Genomic DNA, 14,749 nt, shown 5'->3' with positions numbered 1-14,749 from the left:
CACCGCTTATCTTACAAAAGTTCAACGCGTATGTTTTATAATAAGGAGAGTGAATATGATTTAAATTCAAAACAAATATGCTAGGTTTTGGCGAGAAGTGGCGCAGTGGAAGAAGAAGTGACTGACATGCAGGAGGTGAGAGGTTTGAATCCGTGCAAAGACGGTAACTTGTAGTCAGTGGTGAAATGTGGTTTTTTGTAAGTTCACCGCTTAATCAAGCGGTGAACTTACATAATTTCACCGCATTCACCGCATTTAACCGCAAATTTATGTACGATAGTTGCGTAAAAAAACCTTTTTTCACCGCTGATCTTACATATTTTTCCGATTTTTTCTCGAACCGTGTGAATTACCACTTGTTTTCTAGCGCAATATCTGGCATAGTGCGAGATCTATGTCTAGCATAGTACATTAGACAATACCAGTTCTGAAGGATGAATGATAAATGTCAGCATGTCAGATGTGTCAGTCCCCGTACAGATGAAACAACGTACTTTAATAAATGAAAATTCTCAGTTTCTTTCTATTTCAACCCGCTAGCTCTCTCGCCTCTGATTTAAAGTTGCATGCGGTTAAGATCCTTCTTATTTTCCTCCTCAATATTAACTGGGGTTTGCTGTAGAGGTTCGTCAAATACCACTGTAATGATCTCTGATTGAGTGTCTCCTCCTTCTTCTTTGGGAGCGTTTTAAACTCTTTTTCAAATGGTTTGGTCCCTTTTCTGAGTTTCCGTTAACTGAGTGAGCGTCATAAACTTTTGAGCCTGGGGTCTTGCCTATATGGCTGGTTCATTGACGCGAGAAATGACTGCATCCACTAGCTCTTGAAACTTGGAAATTAAACGTAATGTACTTAATAAGACATCCCCCATTTTTATTGTTGGGTTAGCTTGTCTTAATCTATTTGACCGTTTAATTTCCTTTCCGTTATCTAGACTCTTTGTTACGCTTTCCATTAAATTTTCCGTTACTTTTTGTGTAACTTTTCTTGTTATTTTTTCCGCTATAATTTTGTTTCCGCTATTACGATTTATTTTGTTTATACACTGCTTGTTTTCTGTGCTTTCGTCTGTTTTGCTTAACTGGGGTTGATAGAGCAACAGAACTTGTTGGTCTTTGCAAGTCTTCAGTCTATTTTGCTGTGATTTCTTGCACGTCTTCAATCAATGTTTTTGTTTCAGCATCAAAGTCTGCTATCAGTATGAGTAAAGATACGGGTTGTCATCTTGGGATTCTGAAGAATCATCTGACTGGTCGTTTTGGTTGGTGGCATAGGCGGTTGCGTTTGCTGTTCGCTCTGAAGTGGCTTAGTTGCACGTTCAGGTCACTATTCTTTGTCTTCTTTCTCGCCTTTTGTCAAATTCCCAGTTTCTTGTATGTCATCAGTTGACTTTTTTTGCTTTAAATCTCTTTTTGCTGTTGTAGTAAGCCATTTGGAGTCCTTTCGGAATCTCAACCTCCTCGTTTAGGTTGTAGTAGATACCTTTCGAATTCATAATGGGCGATTCGGACTGCTGTTGTTCTTGTGCTATGCCAGCTTGTTTTATAAGTCTGAGGCTACGTTTTCTCTCCAGTTCTTTTGTTCCCAATTTTGCTGTTGTTTGTCGTTCGTCTTTTTTGTACCCCATTTTTGATGAAGTTGGTCTGCCTTCATTCTGGATTTTTTTAGCATTTCAAACTGTTTAACGGATAACATAACGTTAATACTTCGCTTTTGTGGTCGGCTTTCCCCTTAGATGTGACAGTATGATCTGTTTCGGTTTCAGTTATGTAAATTTTTGTTTTAATTTTGGTTTCTAATGCTTTTGTTTTATGATTTTTCTGTTGAAAATAACTAAAGTTAACCTTTGTGGTTTTCTTCCTTGGTGTTCCGTTAACTTCTTCGGCCTTCCTGATGTTTTTCAGTCCACTGTAAATTGGAAGTTGGACTGCAGCATGGGAGGGTGCACTTTTGTCCTATTATTTTTCCTGTTTTTGTTCCGTACGAGATGCATCACTACTAATTCTTTGTTTGCTAAAATTTTATTTATTGGATTAAAAACTGACGTGTCAAAATTTTTGAATTCGCAATATTTTTCACAAATGATGTTGTTTGAATAGAGCGAAGGTAAATCTTAAAATGTAAAAAATGTTGTCAAACTTTCATTTAGGTTTAACGCTTTTGCTTAAAAAACATTAAGGTACATTTCGATTGTTCCGACTGTTCTCTCGACCGCACGGTTACGTAAGGGTGTGTACGTAAGGTGTTACATATTCCAGTTTGATGATAGTTTCTTACATCAATTGTTGTGTGTTTTTCTTTTGAAGCAACCACCGTGGTTTGACCTAATTTCTCTCCGGGTATCACGTGTTTATTCGAACGTCCTTAATAAATTTGATAGCTGTGAGTTTCCCTGTGCTATTAACAATTTTGTCATGTGTCCATTTCCAGTAGCAGTCCACTGCCACTATGATAAAATTTTAGTTTTCCATTTTCTGTTACTAGCCCCTAATGATCTATCTGATTTTTTTGGTTCGGTTTATAAAGGGGTCTTATTTTCCCTAGGTCTGCTTTATTTGTACTACATTTGAAATGTTTACATGTTTGTAGGCATTTTATGCAGTTGCGGTCTTTGTGATGTATGTCTGCATCAATATTCGGCCAACAGGCTACCCTAGACTCCTCTTTCTTCTTGCCAATAGCGTTTATGGAGAGCTTTATGAAACTATCTACGGAGGGTAAAGGGTAAGACAATTTTTTTCAGCAGAGTACCAGTCCCAGTGCTGTGCCTAGTTAGTTCTGAATATCCTGGTCTTCTAAAGGGATTAGCTCAGGTCTCCAATCGATAATTGCTTGTAGTATCGCCGAAAATACGCTTTCACTGTTTGTCTCTGCTGCCACTTCCTTGAAAATTATATCGGACTCTAGGTAGATGGCGTTAATGCGGTTATGGATCGATGTAAACTCCGTATATTCTTACCGTGTCGTCGACTTGGGTGGAGGGTCTATTTAATGCCAAATTACTCCATTCTGCAAGTTAATGCATTGGCATAACCTCCTCTAGTACATTTGTGTATTTGCCCCTTGTAAGGTAGTTAGTAATGGTCTTTATTTCTTGCTGAGTGTCCCTTATCTTCCTCATCTGTTGCTCCGTCATCATAGAATGAAAAACATGATTTACCCCAGCTATCCTCAATATGGGTGGTCGTTTGGACCATATGAAGTTTTTCATAGGGGGCTTTCAGATACTGCCTAGGTCTTAACTTGCACGATAACGAGACGTTTGAACCCTCTTTGTCCATTTTAGAGTTTACGGTTTCTGAAATTCTGTTGATTCGATCGTTGAAATTTGAACAAAATTTTTCACTACTCTGTGCGACTGAACGATAGCTAGAATTAAGGCAAAACGTGCTTAGCAAATTGATTATTTTAATACCAGGTTTAGTCTGTTCATTTGAAATTCTTTTTGTTTTTCGACTTATTGCTTTAGGCAGTGAAATTGCCATTACGTCATGTGATTTGTTAGTTTGCTTTTTGTGAGTCAATTTGTTTCATTGAAGTGCTTCGTTTGTAACTCTCATTGCCTGGATTTGTTTAGAGGCTGTATCAGTTAGCATATCGTTTTCTAAGGAATATATGTGTGTTAAAAGTTAATGATAAAAATCTGTGAATATTTGTCCACTGGTAACTAGTCTTGTTGGGGGTTTCTAGATAGTAGATCTGTTACCCCATCCGTTGGCTTTACAGTATTCAATTTCAAAATCATAGATGGTTAACCGTTCTTTCCATCTAGTCAAACGGCTGCTGTATGTTTTTGTTAAAATTTTTCTAGAGAGGACACCTATTAAAGTTCTTGGTGCACTTCTACTGTGAATTTGCGGCCTAAGAGCTAATGTCTAGAGTATTCGATTCCATGTACTATCGCTACAACCTGTAGTTTGTTGATTGCGCACTTTGTTTCTGCTCTTTTTAGTAATTGCATCTACCGAGTTACGTTTTAAAGTTTGTGTCTTATTGGGCTAGTTAATCAATTTTCTTTATTTGGTTTTTGATTTGGTCGAATGCCGTTTGTTCCTTCTCCGTTCATGTCCACTTTGTGTTTGCCTTTTCCGAGAAGTTTTGGTTCTGTTTTCTCCGTTAGGTTTGGGATAAATTTTCCTAAAAATTGTGCGGATCCTAGGAACGATCCGATTTCTTTTAATTTCCTCGGTTTTTCAAATACAAAGATAGCTTCAGTTTTCGCATTTTTGGGTATTATTCCTTTTTCTGAAACTTTGTAACTCAGCCAGTCCATTTGTTTTTGGAAGAACTTTGACTTTTCCAACGATGCTCTACAGCCTGCGTTTTTTAAAGGTTCTAAAATGTGATCACGTTTGTTACCTTTGGTTCCTACTATTATGAAATCTTGCCGAGCGGGTGTTTCAAGTTTCAGTTTACGATCGGTCTTTTCTTGGAATATAACGGGCATGTCCGCTAGTCCGTAGAAACCGTTTGTGTAACGATAACGTCACGTTATTCTTGTCTCCGATCATTGTGAAAACGCGATGTTTTGATGTGTCTTCATCTAAATCGATTTCACCAAATGCACTTTTAAGATCTATCGTGCAAGAAAGAAGTTGTTCGGTTTTGGCTTGTCGTTTTTTTTGCGGAAATTAATGCTTGATGTTTTTTTAATGCAACGATGTCTTCTATTTTTGGGCGTTTGTGCTTCCTTTTCAACTACCGCTATTTTCACAGTTCCATCGTTCTTATTTGTGATAACATCCTGGCTGTTAAATTGGTCCTCTATCACTTCTTTTTTCCGCACAACTTGGCCGTTACTTTTAACTTTGCCTATTCCTGCCTTGACTTTATTTTGAGGGTGTATTGAGACAATGCTTCCTTTCTGTTGTAACGGGTAAAAATTCTCTTTAGATTTTGCGTGTTTTAAAAAAATTGCGGACCTATGTGTTTTGGTTAAAAAATTTGAAGTGACTATTCACAAGTTTTGTACATAGTTCTTCCATGTTCCAGTTTTCCGTATTCACATTATTGATGAGTCAAGGTTTTCTGTGTAATACTTGTTTATTCAACTTGTCCATGTTGTCAATCCCTATTTTTGGTGTGACTTTGTGTTATGAAATCCACCTTTTTAGTATTTGGTAAGTAATTTAGTACTTGGTTTCTAGTTTAGCCGTGGGTTTGATTTTTACTGGTTTTATGTTGAAGTCCACGAATTGTCTTCGGTTATCAATTTTCCATAATATGTAGTCCGTATCTGCCAGTGTTTCTAGTATGTGTTCTGGAATTTTTAAAATTGGGCTAACTGTGTTTAAGATTACCGCTATTTTTTCCCCATATCGTTAGGTCCAGTTACATGTTTCTGCTTTTCACCAAAGCCTTTATTTAGCTCTCTATATTGGTTCGTTTGATTTTGGCTCTTTAAGCCGTTATAAAAAGTAGCAATCGTGAGTGTCTGTTCTATTAATTTGCCTTGTGCAACTTTTTTTGTTAAATGTAAGCCAGAATTCAGTGTCTGATTGATTTTCAGTCATTAATGTTAAGTTTGCTCAAATTTCGCACTTTTCCCAATTCAATTTTCCAGATCTCTCTCCATTTCTTGAGGATCTCATGAAATGTTTGGTCCTTCAATTTCATTCCTGCGAATTTGTTTTCCAGTGCTTTAGTCGCTCATTTTCCTATATTCCAGATGAATGTGTTTTTGCAGGTTAGTAGGTTTTTCTCTATCTTATCTCTCAACTTTGTATCCGTTATTGAACTATCGTTGTCCATTTCAATTGTCCTGTCTGGATCTAGTTGATAAGATAATATCATAAATTTTGTGAGTGTATCCCAGTCTTCCAATGCGGATAAAGTTGGCTCTAGACCGCAAGATTTTAAAATTGTTGGCATTTGCAACGTTGTTGAATGGTGTTTGAACATGTTGTTCATTTTAATCGCAGCGGCATGTTTTGAATCTTAGTTAGCATTAAAAAAAATGAGTTAAATTATTGAAGTACCGCTTGTCTTCTAGCGCATTGTCTAGCGTAGTGAGAGATCTATGTCTAGCTTAGTACATTAGACAATACCAGTTCTCAATGATGAATGCAAAAGGTCAGCATGTCAGATGTGTCAACAGCAAATCATTATGTAAAATTATGGGCGCAAATCACGTGCGTCTGGGTATGCAAATAATTTGCACCGACTAAAGTGGGGGGGGGGGGGCACAAACGGAAAAAGTCCACAAAAAGTTGTGTTTAGGGGTTATAAAAAGAAACCTTCTCAGTTCGGAAAAATTGCTCTCAGACGATTGGTTGGATTGTTGACTAAAAAGTTAAGGTAAATATGCTTGAATTCTGTTCAAGTATTTGCTCGTTCAGGTGAACTTCAACTGTACAGATACCTGAAAGGCACCTGAGCTGTATGGAAGCTAGTTAACTCTTAGGATGGCTAGCCTCATAGGGGGGGGGGTTGGCTTGCTCACCTTTGCACCTTTGCTTTATACAACCTCTATAGTGTTGATGCATCGAGTACTTCTCATACTATTGATCCCGGGTCGAAATGTTGACGCATTATGTTGTACGAAATGGGCTGGATGCGCCGAAATACGTTAAAACTTTGAGAAAGCACAAAATACTTCATAATAGTACGTTGAAATTCGCTGAAAAATTGCACGAATTACTCCCAATATTCAGCGCATTTCAATATAATTTAAGCACTTCTGAGCATTATTTCCTGGACTTCTTACAAATTTTATTAACAAATCATTGCATATTTTACGAGCAGCTGCACAAATTACGAGCAGCTGCGTATGTTTGAAACGGTAAAAGATTTTGGGAATCAACAATGTGATTTTTGTTATTTAATGATTTCTGTTATTGCGGTTGAAATATGGCTCTCTTTGTTAAGATATGAGGCTCGCTAAAGTTTAGCTTCAACCGTCACCAATCATTTAATCTTTTTGCGGTTTTCTCCAAAAGCACTGATTCTAACATGTTTTCTTTGAGAAAATTTGCAGATTTTTGTCTTCATTAAACCATAATTCCTACTTCATTAGAACAAGAAACCGGACGATTTTTGCAACAGTCTTTCAACAACGCTTTAGAAATGCTGAAAGTTTTTCTCAATCAAGATGCCATTTTCAAATGAACAAGCCATCATTTTCTTCTGCATTTTCTTGCAATTGAAATTCGGAAGTTCTGCTTTAGTTTATTGCAGCAGATAATATTTTCGCTGCCCCTTTTTGAGACCCGAAGTCAGAATTTGTTAACTTTGAAAGCATGAAACCCTGCGTTGTTTCTTTAGTATAATTGTTGTGTTTGGATTTCAAACGTTCATACGTATCTGTGTTTTTAAACTAAACGTAAACGCAGATTGCCAGAAAATAACCGCAATAGCTTGTAGATTTGCAGTCTAAAAAAGATGGGAAACAGACCAGAAAATATATTTTATAAAATGCTGAGCTGTTGTATTTTAAAAATGTGTTGAACTTATTGCTGATTCTCTTAGTTGACCTTAAATACGGTTCAGTTAGAGTGACACACAAACACAATTGATCTTATCTCTTTGAATCAAAGTAAAGAAAAATCAATTTCAGAGTGAGGAAGTCGTTTTTGAGAGGGAGGTAAGTCAAGTGGGACCAAAAATTTAATCACGGGTATGAACAAAAAAACACTCTCATCTATAAGTAAAAATTGACCTCACGCACGCAACTCAGGTAAAACTGCAAAACCGAATGAACAAAAATCAGAATTGAAGTGGTGATAGTGACGTTATATGGTCTAAACAAAAATCCTGTTGATGAAATTAAAACAAACATGGCCAGACAAATCCTAGAATTTTCAATAAATAAACAAAAAACTAAACCTAGAATGAACTATGAATGGTTTGCCAAAACCATTTAGAGAAGAAATCCGACCCAAAAACTCGAAAACAATAAAAATCAAAGTGAAACTGCCGCATGTGAACAAAAAATCAATTGCAAGAAAGCGAATTTTTGTTCAAACACCGTCTTCTTACTACATTTTTCAATTAGGGTTACAAATTTTCATTGAGCTCAAATCAATACATTTAACACCAAAAGCAGGGACGATAAAAATATAGACCTTAGGAGAGGATGGAAAGATACTTGATACAGTGTGGAGAACACCGACATTGTACAAACGATAAGAAAATTCGTTTGCAACATTCGAAAAATAAAAAAAAATGCAAAATCTAACTAAAATTAAATTGAAAACCTTTATGCAAAAAATGGGGAATTTTCATTAATAAGCAATCGAGGCTAAAAAAATGCATTACCATTTTCCTGTCTTAGTAAGAAAGAAAAAAACGTTTAAGCTCGAGAAACAAACATTTTGAAAAAAAATTGTTGAAAACAAGGTTCAAATTTTTTACTTAATTTGAAAAACTGATTGCCGAAAACTACTTAGATTAATATTAAAAGGAAACAAAAAGTTCTTAACAGTGCAGATGAGGAAATTTTTAAAAGAGTTTTAATAGTAAATAATCACAAAATACAAAAAAATCATGGGAAACTTGCACAAAATCACCTCAGAAAGAAGCATTTAATTAATAAACTATCAAAAGAACGTTGCCGTATTTAATATGCGGGTAGGACCAAGGGCGCTCAGAGCTTCAAAAATGAAGAAGTTGATTGCAAAAAAGTCAAAAATTGACTAAAAATTTTGGTGTCAATTTTAGAGGGTTACATATTCACGCAGCAACGACGAAAAACTTATTTCTGAAAAAAAACAATCTCCAGCAAAAATGTGACAAATCGACAAAAACAAGGTCAAAAACTGTCATCTATATGCGCCACTCTTAAAAACATTTTTCAAAGTCGAAAAGTCTTTCACTCAACGCAGCGCATGATCAAATTACTTCTATCGCTCAGAAATATTAGTTCACACGGCAATTTTACTCATTTTCGCTTTTAGGTTAAAGCGCCTTTTGAACAAATAGTACTTTCTATAAAAAAACATAGCCGGAAGAATTCCGGAAGCCACTCGTAGCGTCAAAACTTCACAAAAAACCGTAACTACAGCTGGAGCCAATATCTTTTGTATTAAACCATTAACTCATTTAGAGAAGAAATCCGACCCAAAAACTCGAAAACAATAAAAATCAAATTGAAATTGCCGCATGTGATGAAAAAATCAATAGCAAGAAAGCGAATTTTTGTTCAAACACTGTTTTCTTACTACATTTTTCAATAAGGGTTACAAAATTTCATGCCGCAAAACCACTCGCTTTTTCGCTTCCTATCCTGTTTGGGCGTGACCAAAATCACTACTCCAATTTGACTTCAAAACTCATGAAAGTGTACGAACAGATCTTGTAAAAACACAGCCGGAAGAACTCAAGAAACGACTCAAAGGTCCACCTCTCTATGTAAATACTTTTTAAATTTCCCGATACTAAAAACCAAAACCAAAACTAAAAAAATTAGGTCAAATTTTGACAAACAGCCCATAAAACTAACCAAAAAAGTTGAAAACTTTTATTACACTTGTATATACTACAAGCAAAATATACTAAAAAGTTTGTTTACGGAACTGAAAACAACAAACTGCTCAATTGGCAAGATGAAATCTAGGTTAAGCTGTCAAACTTTTTCTGTTTTCGAAGAAATAATTAAAAACTGCAAGAAAAATTGATACAAAATTAAGCAAATTCCATAAGTTTTCGCATTAAAAACAGTAATTTATACAATAAAACCTGTAATCATTATAAAACTAAATAAAACATAAGCAGCAGCTGTCGTTTTAAATCCCAATTAACGGGATGATAAAACTAGACAATGGCTAATAAATTAATCAAGTCAGAAATGAATCATGAAAGAGACTTATATGAAAAGGTGACAAACACACTTTCGCTAAAGATTCACATCAATTCGTTTAACTTTAAATTACACAAGCAACGTTGCAATATTAAGGCTTCTGAGCGTAACAACATCAAGGCGAGGGCCTCTAAATGGCCCTGCAAATCTATCTGTGTCTGCTAGCAGGTACTTTGTCTGTGCCGATTTTTGGCTCAGATTGGTCACCGATACGTTTTCGTAACATAAAATTATCAAGCCTAAAAGGAGGAGCGCAATCGATTTAGTATATTAGCAGGCTCAACGAAAATTATTCGAACCCTTTCCGACGAATATACGAACCTTTTTCGAGCTTTCTATGCCAAATAGAAGAGATTTTATGTGCATTCAATCTTTTCGTTGGGCTTACACATTAAGAAATTACGTAATCTTTCTTTTCTCGCTGCTTAAATGGCGCTGCAAAAGGATGTTCATTTCCCGCTCTAAAGAGCATTGCTCATTTAGTTTACTCGGTAACATCCTCCGGCCCGGAAGAAAATGCTGGGAGGATCGGTGCAAGCTTAACGAGTGGGCGTACAAGCGATCCAGAAGACGTGGGTACGACGGCGGAGCGGGCGACGCTGTCGGAGCCGTAACGGAGTTCTTCAATCCGAGCAGTTGGATAGCAGCCCCTAAGGTTGCTTTCTTCAACGATCCAAACTAAATCACCAGCCTTTAGGTGATGCTCGGCAGGCGTTTGCCACTTAGCTCTACGGTTCAGCGCAGGTACATACTCCTTAATCCAACGTGCCCAAATTGCATTGGCGTAGGACTGTGCACGGGCGTACCGCTTACGATGATCGAACTCGTTGACGCCAACGATGGTCGGAATTCCGGTTGCTTGGTTACCGAGCACAAAATGATTAGGTGTTATTGCGCCTAGGTCGGACGGATCGGCGCTTACGGGCGTTAAGGGACGTGAGTTTAGTGCGTATTCGACCAGACAAAAAGTAGTGTTCAACACCTCATCTGTGAGGCGACGCGTACCGAGGATAGTGTACAGTACTCTTTTTAAACTACGAACTGACCTCTCCCAGATGCCACCTTGGTGTGGCGCACTGGGTGGATTGAACCTCCACTCAATGCCCTTATGTGCAAGTTCGGTGGCAATTCACGGAGCTCTTGCTCTGCTCCAATGAAGTTCGTACCATTATCCGACCAAATCATAGCAGGAGTACCCCGACGGGAGACGAACCGCTCCACTCCCATTACACACGAACTAGTGTCCATGGACGGGACGACTTCAAGATGGACAGCACGAGTAGTGAGACAAATGAAGAGAAATCCCCACCTCTTCTCGGTAGTCCGACGAACTGTGACGTAGAATGGGCCGAAGTAATCAACCCCGGTGTTGGTAAATGGAGGAGACTGGTATGCGAGTCTCTCCTTTATGAGGTCTGCCATGATAGGTTGAATGGTTGCTGCACGGAACTTTCTACAAGAAACGCAGTTTGATTTGATTGAACGCAGTGTGGTACGTAGTTTGAGGTTGGCATAACGATCCTGTACCTTTGACCTTAAGTAATCGATGCCCTGATGATGGTTCTTCAAATGAGTATGCCGCAGAAAAAGTTTAGCAAAAGTATGACGCGCATCCAGCACGATAGGATGCTTAGTGTCAAACTCAATTTCCACTAGCCGTCGGAGTCGACCAGAAGAACGGATGAGACCACAAAGCCCAATAAACGGAGTAAACTGAGCAATGCGGCTGTTCCTCTTAACGGATTTGTTGTCAAGAAGATCCTTTCTTTCAGTATTAAAGGACTCTCCCTGAAACAAGTACTGGAGATGACGTTCGGCGTCCTCAAGCTCAACAGGGTCGGCTATGTTGCCGTCTAGGTTACGATAACTTTTATGAGATGGTAAAAGACGGAGCACATATGCGGTGGCACGAAGTAATTTTTGATAAGAACTGAACTTATCAAACGGGATTAGATTAATGCTTTGTTCCTTGGGGTGCTTGGTTACGGAAGCGGCTAGAGATGAGACGGAGTCATCATCTTGTTCCTTAGTTACAACGCTGAGCTTGATGTTATCAACGACGTCAGTATTTGGTACAAAAGGGAATTGTTAGTTCTCAAGAAGTCAGGACCCCTCACCCAGATACTTGATTGCAAAACTTCAGCGGACATACCATGCGTGCCAGCATCTGCCGGATTATCACAAGTGGCGACGTGGTTCCATTGGTCAACGCTGGTGTTCTCCAGGATTTCACTAACACGATTTGCAAAGAAGATGGGGTGTTTGTTTGTTGAGTTTACCCACTGCAAGACGATAGTACTATCTGTCTACATAAAGACTTTGTCCACAGTAACTGTTAATGCTCGACAGATTTCCCTTTTTAAACGGGCAGTGAGGAGAGCGGCTTGTAATTCCAACTTAGGAATTTTCATTACCTTCATAGGTGCAACAAGGGCCTTGCCCAAGACAAACGCCAGCTCTGTTAAAATCTCCCCGGAGTTGCAAGTTACTGGAGCCCTAAGAAAACCTACTGTACTGAATACGTCTTGCAAGCTATCACCAAACATGTGGAGTTCAAGATATTGGAATGGTCCTGAAAAGTAACTTCTCGGTATAGTGATCTCAGCTAACCGCGGCAATTCAATACACCAGGCAAGGAATTTGTCAACTGTGTCTTTAGGTAACTCGTCATCCCAACTTTATCCATTGACTAGCCAAATGTCTTTCAAGATTAACCGAGCACCAATAGTGAACGGTGCGACAAGACCAATTGGGTCGTAGACCTTTGACACAAGACTTAAGAGCAAGCGCTGTGTTAAACTTTTTGTGATGGTGCTGTTAGTACCCCTACTCACAACCAGAGTATCGTTGTTGTGATCCCACTTAAGCCCAAGCACGTGCATTGATTCCTCCTTTGATGAAACGATGACCTTCGGTTCAGTGGATTGAGCAGACCCATCAATTCGGTCAGCCAGATCTGGTACATTGCTTAAAAACTTAGTAAGCTTGAACCCACCTAGATGGAGAAGATGTACCAATTCCTTCGACCTAATCAGGGCCCTCTCGGGGGATTCCACTGAGTCCAAGTAATCGTCCATGTAGAAGTTCTCAAGGACGGCTTTCGCAGCTTCTGGGTACTCCTTAGCCTTATCGCGTGCCGTGCGCTGAAGTGCGTAGTTGGCGCAGGTGGGCGAATCTTTTGCCCCAAAGATGTGGCGCGTATACTGGTTTACCACAACATTTGATGTGGGGTCCTCCCGCCACAAAAAGCGTAATGATGGCTGATCACATGGTAATACTCCAACCTGGAGGAACATTCCCTCGATGTCGGCGGATACGGCAAATGGATGTTGTCTGAACCGTAGGAGTACATAGATTAGGTTTTTGCAGTAAGTCAGGTCAGGTGAGTAATGACTTTTTAAGAGATGAGCCATGGAATTTAGCTGCTCCGTTTAGTACCCTACGGACCTTGCCCGGCTTGTTCGGGTTAACAACCGGGTGGTGTGGTAGGTAACACTCTCGTTCCGAGCGACTTTCCACCTTATGAGCAACTTTGACCCTTACTACGTAGCCTTTGTCTAAGTCCTCTATGATGGTATTCGAGTACTTTTCCCTTAAAGTCAGGTCTTTCGAAAGCCGCTTTTCCAAAGATTTCAATTGAACAAGCGCTGAGAAATATTTGTTGGGCAGTTCGATGTTATCTTCAGCCCATAGCATTCCGACATTGTACCTTTTTCCATTATGCACGGTGGTGTTTTCAAGAATTTCATGCGCACGTGCATCCGAGGAGGATCGTGGGTCTACTTGCTTAAGTGCGCCGTACGACTCCATGTCGTACCAAGATTTTACCTGACTAGTGAGTTCAAAATCCTGCTCCATATTAGCTTTGAAACAAGTCGAGACTAAACCTGAAGACGACGGTAGAGGGCCGCTTATAACCCAACCTATGGGCAAGCGAACAGCGAAGGGCGAGGACTTCTCGTCGGCAGCGAAGTACTCTAACGGGCAGACGGCTTGACACACATCCCGTCCAAGTATCATCTCGATGTTTCCATAGCAATATGTAACTGGGTCTAGAACGGCTAGGTGCGGGTATGTTTCCTGAAGTTCTTTAATGTTAATGACATCGGCGCCTACATTTAAATCTTCTTTTACGTAAGGGCTGACTTTAAATGGTTCAAATGCTTGGTTGTCGCGTGGTGTTACAATTAGTTCAACTAACTTAGTGTCTACAACCTCCTCGTTATTTATACCCTTGACTGTTTGTTTCAGTGCTGTACCGTGCAAACCAAGTCTATTTGCAAGATCATTGGACACCCAAGAGTTACTGCAAGCGGTATCGCACAAAACTAAAGCCGTGGTATCTTTACCAGAAGAGCTCTTCAACTGTAATTCAGTCACCTGAAGGAGGCCTTTCACATTACTCACAGATGACAAAGTGGTGGTCTTACTCGATGATTGGACACAAGGAAGTTTACTTTGATTTGCGCCGGCATTAGAATTACTGTTGTTGTTGTTTGAAGTGGATGGATAAACCTTCTCAGCTCCATGGAGTAGTGTATTATGGGAGCTGTTGCAACCGTCCTTTCTGCATTTCCTAGGATTTGGGCATTGCCTAAACATATGCTTTTCTCTCAAACATGAGAAACACAGTTTTGCTTCCGCCACTACCTTTCTTTAAATACCCTACACTCCCAGATGCGATGGTTACCTTTACATACAATGCAGCGAGGGGTTGCAGGCGTTGCCGATGTTGAGGCTGGTCTCTGAGTGCCCTTAGTTTGTGTATTAGCAGCAAAAGTTCTTGAGGCAACTTTGGTTTTTACTACTGAGTTGGTGTTATCCTCAGTTCTTCCCTTCGATGAAGTTTGTTTCATTAAATCATGTGCCTCGGCCTTCTCCTTCAACCAATCGTTGAAGTCAAGGCGTGTTGGTTTTACCCAATGTTTCGTCACTGTGAAGAGTGACCAAGAC

At 39.2% G+C, this 14,749-nt stretch overlaps 1 protein-coding gene across 1 annotated transcript in view; it reads right to left on the bottom strand.

Moving 5' to 3' along the window:
- Nucleotides 1–14,749, bottom strand: part of LOC142354131 (uncharacterized) — an 82,495-nt gene that overhangs the window by 11,798 nt on the left and 55,948 nt on the right. The window lies entirely within an intron of this gene.

Source organism: Convolutriloba macropyga, chromosome 15 (genome assembly GCF_964194025.1).
Source record: "Convolutriloba macropyga chromosome 15, txConMacr16.3, whole genome shotgun sequence".
NCBI classification, from domain to species: Eukaryota; Metazoa; Xenacoelomorpha; order Acoela; family Convolutidae; genus Convolutriloba; species Convolutriloba macropyga.
Note: the sequence above shows the minus strand (reverse complement) of the source record. Positions and strands in the feature narration are given on the sequence as shown.